Source organism: Equus caballus, chromosome 9 (assembly GCF_041296265.1).
Source record: "Equus caballus isolate H_3958 breed thoroughbred chromosome 9, TB-T2T, whole genome shotgun sequence".
Classification (NCBI taxonomy): Eukaryota; Metazoa; Chordata; class Mammalia; order Perissodactyla; family Equidae; genus Equus; species Equus caballus.
This window is the reverse complement of record NC_091692.1, coordinates 63,961,241-63,974,287: the sequence shown is the minus strand read 5'-3', so window position 1 is coordinate 63,974,287 and position 13,047 is coordinate 63,961,241.

Genomic DNA, 13,047 nt, shown 5'->3' with positions numbered 1-13,047 from the left:
TGGGACCTGTGAATCCAGACTCTTCTTAAACTTTTTTTTTTTGAGGAAGTTTAGCCCTGAGCTAACAGCGGTGCTCATCTTCCTCTACTTTATATGTGGGATGCCTTCCACAGCATGGCTTGAGAAGCAATGCGTAGGTATGCACCCAGGATCCAAACTGGTGAACCCCAGGCCACCAAAGCCGAGCACGTGAACTTAACCGCTACGTGGCTGGGCCAGCCCCGCTTCTTAAACATTTTTAAGAAAAAAATTAAGTTTTTAATTAAACTTTTAAACTTCAATTACAGAGGAATAGGACCCATTTCAGAAGTGATTCCCCTTCTTGGATATTTGCAATATATGTGCCAAGTTTTCTTTTTTTTTTTAAACATTATTTTATACTGTATCCTAAAAAACACTAGATGACATGATATTATATACAGAAAACCTTAAAGACTCCACTAAAAATCTATCAGAACTAATAAACAAATTAAGTAAAGTTGCAGGATACAAAATCAATATACAAAAATTGGTTGCATTTCTATACACTAATAACAAGCTATCAGAAAGAGAAATTAAGAAAACAATCCCATTTATAATCACATCAAAAAGAATAAAATACCTAGAAATAAATTTAACTAAGGAGGTGAAAGACCTGTATACTGAAAACTATAGGACATTGATGAAAGAAATTGAAGAAGACACAAATAAACAGAAAGTATTCTGTGTTCATGGATCAAAAGAATTAATATTGTTAAAATGTCTGTACTACCCAAACCAATCTACAGATTGAATGTGATCTCTATCAAAATTCCAACGGCATTTTTCACAGAAATAGAGCAAACAATTCTAAAATTTGTATGGGACCACAAAAGACCCCAAATAGCCAAAGCAATCTTGAGAAGAAAAACAAAGTTGGAGGCCTCATGCTCCCTGATTTGAAACTATACTTCAAAGCTATGGTAATCAAAATGGTATGGTATTGGAATAAAAACAGACACGTGGATCGATGAAACAAAATAGAGAACCCAGAAGTAAATTCACGAATATATGCTCAAGTAATTTATAACAAAGGAGTCAAGATTATAAAAAGGGAAAAGGACTTTTCTTCAATAAATGGTTCTTGGAATGGACAGCTACATGTAAAAGAATGAAGCTAGACCACTATCTTACATCATACACAAAATTAACTCAAAATGGGTTAAAGATTTTAATATAAGAACTAAAACCATAAAACTCCTAGAAGAAAACATGTGGTAAACTCCTTGACATTGGTCTTAGAGATGACTTTTTGGATTTGACACCAAAAGCAAAGGCAACAAAAGTGAAAATGAATATGTAGGGACCAGCCACAGTGGCCTAGCAGTTAAGTTTGGCATGCTCCACTTTGGTGGCCTGGGTTCAGTTCCCGAGTGTAGACCTACACCACTCATCTCTCAGTGGCCATGCTGTCGGAACAGCTCACATCCAAAAAGGAATAAAAAAGAGGAAGATTGGCAAGAGATGTTAGGACAAAATTTCCTCAGCAAAAAAAAGAAAAAAAGAATGTCAGACTACATCAAGTCAAAATGTTTCTACACAGCAAAAGAAACCATCAAGAAAATGAAAAGGCAACCTACTGAATGGGAGAAAGTATTTGCAAATCATGTATCTGATAAGGGGTTAATATCCAAAATATATGAGGAACTCATATAACTCAATAGCAAAAAACAAACAAATGAACAGAAGATCTAAAAAGACATTTTTCCGAAGACATACAGATGGCCAACAGGTACATGAAAAGGTGCTCCACATCGCTAATCATAAGGGAAATGCAAGTCAAAACCACAATGAGATATCACCTCACACTTTTTAGGATGACTGTTATAAAAAAAAAAGAAATAACAAATGTTGACAAAGATGTGGAGAAAAGGGAACTCTTGTACACTCTCGGTAAGTATGTAAATTGGTGTAGTCGTTGTGGAAACAGTATGTAAGTTCCTCAAAAAATTAAAAATAGAACTACTATGTAATCTAACAATCCCACTTCTGGGTATATATCCAAAGGCATTGAAATCAGAATCTCGAAGAGATATCTGCACTTCCATGTTCAGTGCATTATTCACAATAACCAAGAAATGGAAGCAACCTTGCTGTCCATCAACAGATGAAAGGATAAAGAAAATGTGGTATGTATACATATGTATGTGTGGGAAATACATAAATATATATATATGTACACACACACACAATGAAATATTATTCAGCCATTAAAAAGAAGGAAATATTACCATTTGAGACAAATGGATAGACCCTGAGGGCATGTTGTGTGCCAGTCTCAGCTTATCCATAGCCAATGTTGTGGCTAGATCAGCCCTTGTGGTTCTTATTATGACTGCAAGATGCCCTCAGCAATAACCATCAGGAAACTTTGAAAGAGACAAGGTATATCACTTACAGGACCCAGAAATTACATGGCACACCTGGGGTCACACAGCAAGGTCATGGGTAGAGACAGAGAGAGAGTGTAGGCTTGGGGTTCTGCTTTCATTGAGGTCAAAGATGGGGGACTAGGGTTTCATGAGCTTGCTCTTTATTGATGAAGTTAAAACATAAAAGCAGTAATTTAAAGCATGGGAAGAGAAAAAACAAGCATCCCGAATGGTCAGTTACCTGAAATCAACTAGAATCTTTAAAATGAAGGAGGCTTGGAGAAGAGGGCTGGCTCTTTATCTGGTTGTGTGGCTGGCAATGTGTTTATTCAAGATAGCCATCCTTGAAGTGGATGTCTCTTTGAAGTGGATATCTCTGCACTCAAAGCTTAAATCAGGCATTGCAAAAAGAAAAGCCAACTGTCAGGGCTTTCACTACAAGACAAAAACATATGATCTCATTTATATGTAGAATCTAAAAAGACCAACAACATCTGCATCCCCCCCAACTCATTGATATAGAGAACAGATTGGTGGTTGCCAGTGATGGTGGGAGAAATGGTGAAGGTGGTCGAAAGGTACAAACTTCCATTTTCTTGCCTAATTGCTCTGGCTAAAACTTCCAGCACTATGTTGAATAAGGGTGGCGAGAGTGGGCACCCTCGTCTTGTTCCTGTTCTCAGAGGAATGGCTTTCAGTTTTTCACCCTTAAGTATGATTTTGGCTGTGGGTTTGTCTTATATTGCCTTTATTATATTGAGGTACCTTCCTTCTCTACTCATTTCACTGACAGTTTTTATCATAAATGGATGTTGGATCTTGTCAAATGCTTTCTCTGCATCTATTGAGATGATCATGTGATTTTTATTCCTCATTTTGTTAATGTGGTGTATCACATTGATTTGCATATGTTGAATTGGAAAAGAAGAAGTAAAACTCTGTTTGCAGATGACATGATTCTATATATAGAAAATCCTAAAGAATCCACCAGAAAACTATTAGAAATAATCAACAACTATAGCAAAGTTGCAGGGTTCAAAATCAACATACAAAAATCAGTTGCATTTCTATGGGGCTGGCCTGGTGGCACAGTGGTTAAGTGTGTGTGCTCCACCTCAGTGGCCTGGGGTTTACGGATTTGGGATCCCAGGTGCAGACCGACACACTTCATCAAACCATGCTGTGGTGGCGTCCCACATACAAGAAATAGAGGAAGATTGGCACAGACGTTAGCTCAGGGCCAACCTTCTTCACCAAAAAAAAAAAAAATCAGCTGCATTTCTATACATTAACAATGAGCCAGTAGAAAGAGAAGTCAAGAATACAATCCTAGGGGCCAGCCCCATAGCCAAGTGGTTAAGGTCACATGCTCCACTTCAGCAGCCCCGGGTTTTGCTGGTTCAGATCCTGGGCACAGACATGGCACTGATTATCAGACCAGACTGAGGCAGTGTCCCGCATAGCACAACCAGAAGGACCTACAACCAGAATATATAACTATGCACTGGGGGATTTTGGGGAGGAGAAGAAGAACAAGAAAAAAAGAATACAATCCCATTTACAATCACAACAAAAGAAATAAAATACCTGGGAATAAATTTAACCAAGGAGGTGAAAGATCTACTCACTGAAAACTATAAGACATTATTGAAAGAAATTGAAGAAGACATAAAGAAATGGAAAGATATTCCATGCTCATGGATTGGAAAGAATAAATATAGTTAAAATGTCCATATTACATAAAGTAATCTACAGATTCAATGCAACCCCAATCAGAATCCCAATGACATTCTTCACGGAAATACAACAAAGAATCTTAAAATTTATATGGAACAACAAAAGACCCAAATTAGCCAAAACAATCCTGAGACAAAAGAACAAAGCTGGAAGTATCACAAACCCTCACTTCAAAATATACTACAAAGCTATAGTAATCAAAATAGCATAGTACTGGCAGAAAAACAGACAGACAGATCAATGGTCCAGAACCAAAACCCCAGAAATAAAACCACACATCTATGGACAGCCATCTTCGACAAAGGAGACAAGAACGTACAACGGAGAAAGGAAAGTCTCTTCAATAAATGGTGTTGGGAAAAGCGGACAGCAACATGTAAAAGAATGAAAGTAGACCATTATCTTATGCCATACACAAAAATTAACTCAAAATGGATTAAAGACTTGAATGTAAGACCTGAAACCATAAAAATCCTGGAAGAAAATATAGGCAGTACTCTTTGACATTGGTCTTAGCAGTATCTTTTCAAATACCATGTCTACTCAGGCAAGGGAAATAAAGGAAAAAATAAATAAATGGGACTACATCAGATTAAAAGCCAAAGTATTCAACAAATGGTGCTGGGAAAACTGGAAAGCCACATGTAAAAGAATGAAAATTGACCATTCTTTTTCACCATTCACAAAAATAAACTCAAAATGGATCAAAGACCTAAAGCTAAGACCTGAAACTACAAGGCTTCTAGAAGAAAATGTAGGCAGTACACTCTTTGACATCAGTATTAAAAGGATCTTTTCGGACACCATGTTTTCTCAGACAAGGGAAACAATAGAAAAAATAAACAAATGGGACTTCATCAGACTAAAGAGCTTCTTCAAGGCAAGGGAAAACAGGATTGAAACAAAACAACAACCCACTAACTGGGAAAAAATATTTACAAGTCATACATCTGACAAAGGGTTAATATCCATAATATATAAAGAACTCACACAACTCAACAACAAAAAATCAAACAACCTGATCAAAAAATGGGCAGGAGACATAAACAGACATTTCTCCAAAGAAGATATACGGATGGCCAATAGGCACATGAAAAGATGTTCATCACGACTGATCATCAGGGAAATGCAAATCAAAACTACACTAAGATATCACCTTACACCCGTGAGAATGACAAAAATAACCAAAACAAATAGTAACAAATGTTGGAGAGGTTGTGGAGAAAAAGGAACCCTCATACACTATTGGTGGGAATGCAAACTGGTGCAGCCACTATGGAAAACAGTATGGATATTTCTCAAAAAATTAAAAATACAAATACCATATGATCCAGCTATCCCACTACTGGGTATTTATCCAAAACACATGAAATCAACAATTCAAAGAGATTTATGCATCTCTATGTTCATTGCAGCATTATTCACAATAGCCAAGACATGGAAGCAACCCAAACGCCCATCAATGGATGAATGGCTAAAGAAGATGTGGTATATATATACAATTGCTCAGCCATAAAAAAGACAAAATCGTGCCATTTGCAAAAACATGGATGGAACTTGAGGGTATCATGCTAAGCGAAATAAGCTACACAGAGAAAGACAAACACTGCATGATTTCACTCACGTGTGGAAGATAAACAAACACATGGATAAGGAGAACAGGTTAGTGGTTACCAGAGGCGAGGGGGGTGACGGGAGGGCGAAAGGGGTAAAGGGGCACGTTTGTATGGTGCCGGATAAAAACTAACATGATGCAGTCTATACAGAAACTGATATATAATAATGTACGCCTGAAATTACACAATGTTATAAGCCAATATGACCTCAATAAAATAAGGTACAAACTTCCAGTTATAAAATAAATAAGTCCTGGGCATGTAATTTACAGCATGCTGACTATAGTTAACAGTAGTGTATTGCATATTTGAAAGTTGCTAAAAGAGGAGATCTCAAAATTTCTCATTACAAGAAAAAAATTGTAATTATGCACAGTGATGGATGTTAGCTAGACCTATTGTGGTGACAATTTTGCAATATATACAAATATCAAATCATCATGTTGTACACCTGGAACTAACACTAATAGGCTGTATATCAATTATATCTCAAAAAAAGCTTATCCTGTACAGTGATTTTATTGCCATCTTCCTTTGATTTCAAGTTGAGAACTCAGTCATCGTACATGACAGCTCTGTGACCATTCACCTTCCATCGTTCCCCTCTGCACTCCCCTCAAAGAAAATGAAAAAGGATGATGGTAAATATCTAAACTTTCCAAAGTGGCCAGATGGTTTGTGGATAACCTTGGAATAGTGTTTTACCACCACTGAAAACCCTTGTCCATTCCCTTCAATAAGTGGAGAAATGTGTGGTCCTGCCCGTATTTTGTAAAACTAGAGAAAAAATACATCATAGTTAAAAAGAAATAAAGCAAAGGGGGAGACTAGGGCTTTGTTACTTAACCAAATCTGACATGCACCATCTGATATGCGCACTCTCGTGCCGCATCCCGTAAGAAGCACGGTTGGGCCTGCTTCAGTTATCATGATCATTCTTCAGCAAGACAATCAAATCAAAAAGGTGTTTTGTAACATCCATTTGGCCCAACTTTAGATATTTGAGTGCCTTTTTGTGTATGGATATATTTTCAATGATTTGAATCAATTATTTTAATTAATTGACTCATTATTATTTTTAATTACAATTCTTCATTTTATATATAATTATTACATATTATGTACATAATAAATTACAATTAATTATTTTAGTTGATTGATTCAAGTTGAGGTATGGTATGGAGGACAAAAAGAGCTTGAATACTTTCATAAAGGTGACTTTAACCATTTATGACACAGAATTCAAAGGCTTGAATTTAATCAACTTTTTATTTTATCAAATAAATTTTTTGATATCAGCACCATCAAAAAATTGTCACGTTGTTGTTCATGCACGTGGACACTATATTTAATATTTCAGGACAAGATATATTTTAAGGCGGCACTCTCCTTGAATAGGGACATTCTGCATTCTCAGGCTTATGGAGGACAAAGGAATTAGGAGAAAAGGGTTGTCATAAAAATATATAGTAAAGGGGCTGGCCCCGTGGCCGAGTGGTTAAGTTCGCGCGCTCCGCTGCAGGCGGCCCAGTGTTTCGTTAGTTCGAATCCTGGGCGCGGACATGGCACTGCTCATCAGACCACGCTGAGGCAGCGTCCCACATGCCACAACTAGAAGAACCCACAACGAAGAATACACAACTATGTACCGGGGGGCTTTGGGGAGAAAAAGGAAAAAATAAAATCTAAAAAAAAAAAAAAAAAAATATATATATATAGTAAATACTCTACCAGGAACACAAGTTTGGGTTTTATTTTACGTCAACAAACACTTAATGAGCACCCTCTATGCGCCAAGTGCTAAGTGTTGAATTTGGCTCCTTTTTTTTCTTGGTCACTTCTAATTCCATGACAGTTAATATCACTTAAGACCAATATTAAGTTAATATCACTTAAGACCAATATTTTAAACAGTATTTTGCAGATGAAATGCACTTTCAGTTACATTAAGTTTAGGATAAGTAAAAAATTAATGTGCGCTTATTAAATGATCTGGGATTTTCATATAGAAATACAAATAGATACGAAATCATAATGACAATGGATATGAAAGTGGGTAGCTGTGGCAGCTACAGAGATGTGCGACTAGGTCTCCTTCAACAGAATTGGCAGTGGGGAGCATAGTTGACTGAGAATTCCAACTGCAACCCTCCTAGATCTACCACCAGGCTCCCGCCAAGGCTACACTTTCCTCAGCTGTTCCCAGATGACGAATGGCAGAGCACAGCAGGGGTCTGAGTGCCAGCCATCCCTGTGGGATTTAGAACTTCTCTAATAGGCAACTTTGGCTCAAGGACTACGCATTGGCGTGGCTAAATTGTTCTTAGAACTGCACTGCAGTCTCAGGCTCTTTCTATTCAATTCTTCTTTTCCACTCTCCTGTCACAGACGTCAAGCCTACAATGCAGTCAGAAGTCTCTGCCTGCCTTCTCCTGCTCTCTCCCCTTTGTCCTTCATGGACAGTTCCCTCCAATAGATCTCTTGCTTGTCTAACCCTGTTTTGGTGTGTTTCTCAGAGAACTTGAACAGACCCCCATGGTACTAGGAGTGGGTCAAGAAAATAGGCAGTAAAAGGGAATTTGGAGATAGGCTCACTCACTGCCTGGCTGATAAAAATGGCCTCATTCTGAGTGGCCCATTTGCTGAAGATTTCAGGGGTGATGACCTAGGAAAATGTCCTGATGGAGGGAATTACACCTGCAGATGTAATGATTCAAGCATTTGAAAGATACAAGGGGCACAATGTTTATAAGGACAACAGAGTCGCTGGTTATCAAATTGTATTGGTGCCCCGCCAGGAAAGTTGAGAAACTGAGGGCCATTAACAATTAAAGGCTAAGCCTGAGACCATCCTTCGCTAGCTTACAAAGAAACCCTTATCTCCTGCAGTGAAAGTGCAGATAAAGCTGAGGAGCAGACATAGGATTTGATAATGAGTATTGCAGAGCTCCTGAGACATTTCAATGCTCAGCCCACATAGGTCTGTTTTGCTAAGGACAGGGCTCTGGTAGGAAAACACAGGACTTTGACACATGAGGTTGGAGATCTCTGAGGATGTTCCAAAGATCTGGTCACTGCAAACCTCCCTGAGCCCCTAGAACTTGGAGAGGTACTCCATATGGGAGGATACTGCAGAGCCTTCTCCCCTACAAGGCAACAGGAGTGGAGCACTCCCCACTTACACTCCAGGCTGCCAGGCTAATAACTAGAGTTAAATTCCAGTGTTTCTTGGCTGGGGATATGTTGGGCCTGACAAGAGACGAAAGAGATTACACAGCAAAGGAACTGTGAGAATTAGCTAGTGTATACTGGCAGGAGCCATGGGAGTACTGGTGGGATTGGATTTTGAGGGTGCTTGATCAAGGGGGCAGGAACCTAACACCGAAAAAGGAAGAATGCATTGAATTGGAGGCACTTTCTTATGTCATGGGATTTAGCACCCTGGCAAGGACCTTAGGGGATGGGGTGAACTCCCTCCTAGGGTGGCTCTTAGAAGCCTGGAGAAAGTGCTGGTCAATGTTGAGTGAAGTGGAAACATCTGTGTTGCCCTAGAAGCTTGTAAAGGAAGAAATAAAGAGCTGAGGGGAGTTGGCATGCTGGCTGGATATACTTCGTAAGGCCAGAAGACTACCAGATTATGTTCCATGGGAAAGCCCAGAAGACACGCTATTCACCAAGGTTGACAGGAATGTGCTGGTGAGAGGAGCACTGGCATCACCAAAAAGTTCAGTGCTTGTTCTCCTCGGTAGGCCAGAGCTGATGGTAGGAGAGGCAGCCACAGAGCTGGGCTCTTTAAATTCCATAGTGATCATGCCCTTGCCCCAAATACATGTCAGTAATAGAGGCCAGGTGGTGGAGTTTAACCACTCGAAGCCAGGAGGCCACAATGGGTTGGAGAAGCAGCCAAATAGCTTTAATCTGCGGGGAGTTGTGGAAACAGTTAAAGCACGGTCCTTGAGGCAAAATACACAGGCATCCCATGAGGCTACTCCTTGACATCTACAACCAGAAAAAGGCAAGGATGGAGGAGTAGGGGCTGAGTGTAGTCACTAGAAAAACGCACAATCTTTTGCTCAGTTACCAGACCTGAGCCAATTTTCTTATCTGGAACCACTGACTGAAGAGGTGGCTTGGTCTCTAGGAGGAAGGACTTTGTAAACCCACAGCAAGTCTATGCTATAATGTTCCTCAAAAGGACCTATGGCCATTTACTCAGGTAACTGTGCACTAGGGAAAGGGGAACCCAGATATTTCAAGGACAATTGGATCCAAGTTCTGAGTTGACATTTGATCCCCAAAGACCTGAAGAGTCATCACGACCATGTTAGAATGGCAGCTTATCGGGGTTGTTTAATAAATGGAGACCTATTTCAAGTCTAACTTACAGTAGGTCCTCTGGGTCCTACTCGGTTGTCTTTTCCTCAGTTCCCAAGTACATAATTGGGAATGATACCGTTGGAGTAACCACCATATTTGGTCCTTGATCTGTAGGGTAAGAGCTGTGATAGTGAGGGGAAAAAAAGTAAAAACCTCTTAAATCCCACCCCATTCCCCCCACCAAGACAGTAAATCAAAAACAATATTGCATAAGCGGGTGGATAGATTAGAGGAGATTAGTGACACCATTAAGGACCTAAAAGATGGGGGGAGCAGGTGTGGTCTTTTTCATGTCTCCATTTAATTTGCCAGTCTGACCTCTGCCCAAACCAGATGGATTCTGGAGAATGACTGTAATGCCACTGCAAGCAGTTGAAATCAGTAGCCTTGATCAGTTGCTGTGCTGGACATTGTATACTTTGCTAGAGCAGATACATTGCTAGGTCTCAGGTACATGGTATGCAGCTGTTGATTTCGCAAATGCATTTTCTGTTCTGGTTAGAAAAGAGAACCAGAAACAGCTCACATTCACATGGAATGAACAACAGTCATTTAATGTTTCCCCAGGGCTGTGAACTCTCCTGCACTCTCTCATAGTCCGAAGAGATCTAGACAGATTGGACATCCCACAGAACATTACATTTATCCATTACATTGAGGACATCCTGCTAATTGGCTGGACAAGCAAGAGATGGCTAGTCTGCTGGAAGCCTTGCTAAGGCACATGTGGTCAAGAGGGTGAGAAAGTAATCCTATGAAGATTCAGTGATCTGCCACATCAGCAACTTTTCAGAGGTCCAGGATCATGCCGTGATATCTCTTCCAAAGTATAACTGCTGCATTGGGCCGGCCCAATGGCGGAGTGGTTAAATCTGCACGCTCTGCTTCAGCAGCCCAGGGTTCACAGGTTCAGATCCCAGGCACAGACCTACACACTGCTCATTAAGCCATGCTGTGGCAGAGTTCCACATACAAAATCGAGGAAGATTGGCAATCTTCCTCAAGCAAAAAGAAGAAGATTGGCAACAGATGTTAGCTCAGGGCCAAACTTCCTCAATTAAAAACAAAAACAAAAACAAAAAACAAAGTATAACTGCTGTATTGGAGGGAAGCACTGTGCTTGCAGGCCCATCTGAGTTCTGCAGGTAACACATTCCACGTCTAGGAACACTTGCTGCTCTGGCTCATGTGTTGGTAATACAGAAAGCTACCAGCTTTGCATGGAGCCCAAAGCAGGAAATAGCTCTGCAGCAAGTCTAGGCTGTGACACAAGCAGTCCTCAAGCTTGGATCACAAGATCCAGTAGACTTTGTGGTGTAGGAAGCATCAGTGGTGGGAAAAGGTGCAGTGTGGAGTTTATGGCAATTCTCCAATAAGAGAATCACAACACAGGACTCTAGGATTCCAGAGCAAGGGCATGCCATCTGCAGCAAAGAATTATACCTTTTGAGAAAAAGCTCCTAGCATGTTACTGAGCTCTGGTAGACACAGCATGCTTGACCATGAGCACCAACTAACCATGTGCCCAGAACTGTCCATTACAAGCTGAGTTTAGTCAAACCTACCAAGACATAAAATTGCATAAACTCAGTGTCAGTGTATCAGAAGACAAAAAAGGTAGATCTGACATCGAGTCCCAGCAGGACCAGAGGGCACAAGTAAGATGTATGAGCAGGTTGCACAGACCTCCATGTCACCCACCACAGTTGCATCAGTGCCATTCCTCCCACTTGCACCTACAACCATATGGGGAGGGGGCAAACAAGCTGGAGGAGGAGCGCAGAGCCCAAGCTTAGTTTACTGATGGGTTGGCTTGGCTCAAATTGTGGGTGCAAGATGCAAATGGACCGTGGCTGCAATACAGGCATGTAAAGGGCTGGTCTTGAAAGACAGTGGTGAGGGAAAATCTTCCCAATGGGAAGATCTGTGAACAAGGTACCTGTTCATCATTTTACGTAGAAGTGGCCTCAGTTGAGATTCCTGGGCAGTGGTCAATGGCTGGCCCTCTGGTCAAAGTGTAGAAGGAAAGGGCTAGAAGATCAAAGAGGTTGGGGTAGAAGTATGTGGATGGACATGAGGGAGTGGGCATAAAGAGTAAATACTTTTCTGTAACATGTGCACCAGAAAGCATCTACCATAGAAGAGGCACTGAACCACCAAGTAGACAAAATGACTCCATCAGTTGACATTAGCTAGCATGGAATAGGCCAGAGAAAGGTATGATTACCAAGGGCTCAGACCCCTCAGGAATGCAGGCTTCGGTCACACCCTCAGGTAAGCCAACAAGACCTGCTAAGGTGACAGCTGTGGATGCGGAAAACTTAAAACAGATGATGGAAAACAGAGGATGAGTACTCTCCTCTGTTGTGGCCCTTCAGTGACAGGGAATACCAATCACCCGACCAAACTGCCTCTTCTGAGAGGTACATGGGAACCATGGAGAAGCTGCTCCCCAAACCCACAAGAAGCGGATCAGTGCAGTACAAGGGGTGGAGCTATAGAAATACTCTGCTCAGAATTCCTTCGAGACAACTGGCTGCAGGAAGCACAGCTGACGGAGTACCAGCTGCAGGGTGCTGGCAGCCAGCCCTCTGGATTCACCACTGCATTCACTGCAAGGCCATGCTTCCCCGGGGCTGCTCCCCGCTCCGACTGAGCAGTGAGGGTACTAGTGCTGGCCCATTCTTGCACATGGGACTCCTCTGACAAGCAACTTTAGCTTGGGCACACCCCAGTAGGCTGGCCCAACCTTTTTTAGAACTGCACCACAATCTGAGGCTCTTCCTACCCAGTCCTCCTTCCTTCCCACTCTCCTGTCACAGGAGTCAGGCCTACGGTACAGCCAGAAGGCTCTCCCTGCCTACTCCTGCTCCCTCCTCTTTATCCTTCACAGACAGTTCCCTCCCATAAATCTCCTGCATGTCTCA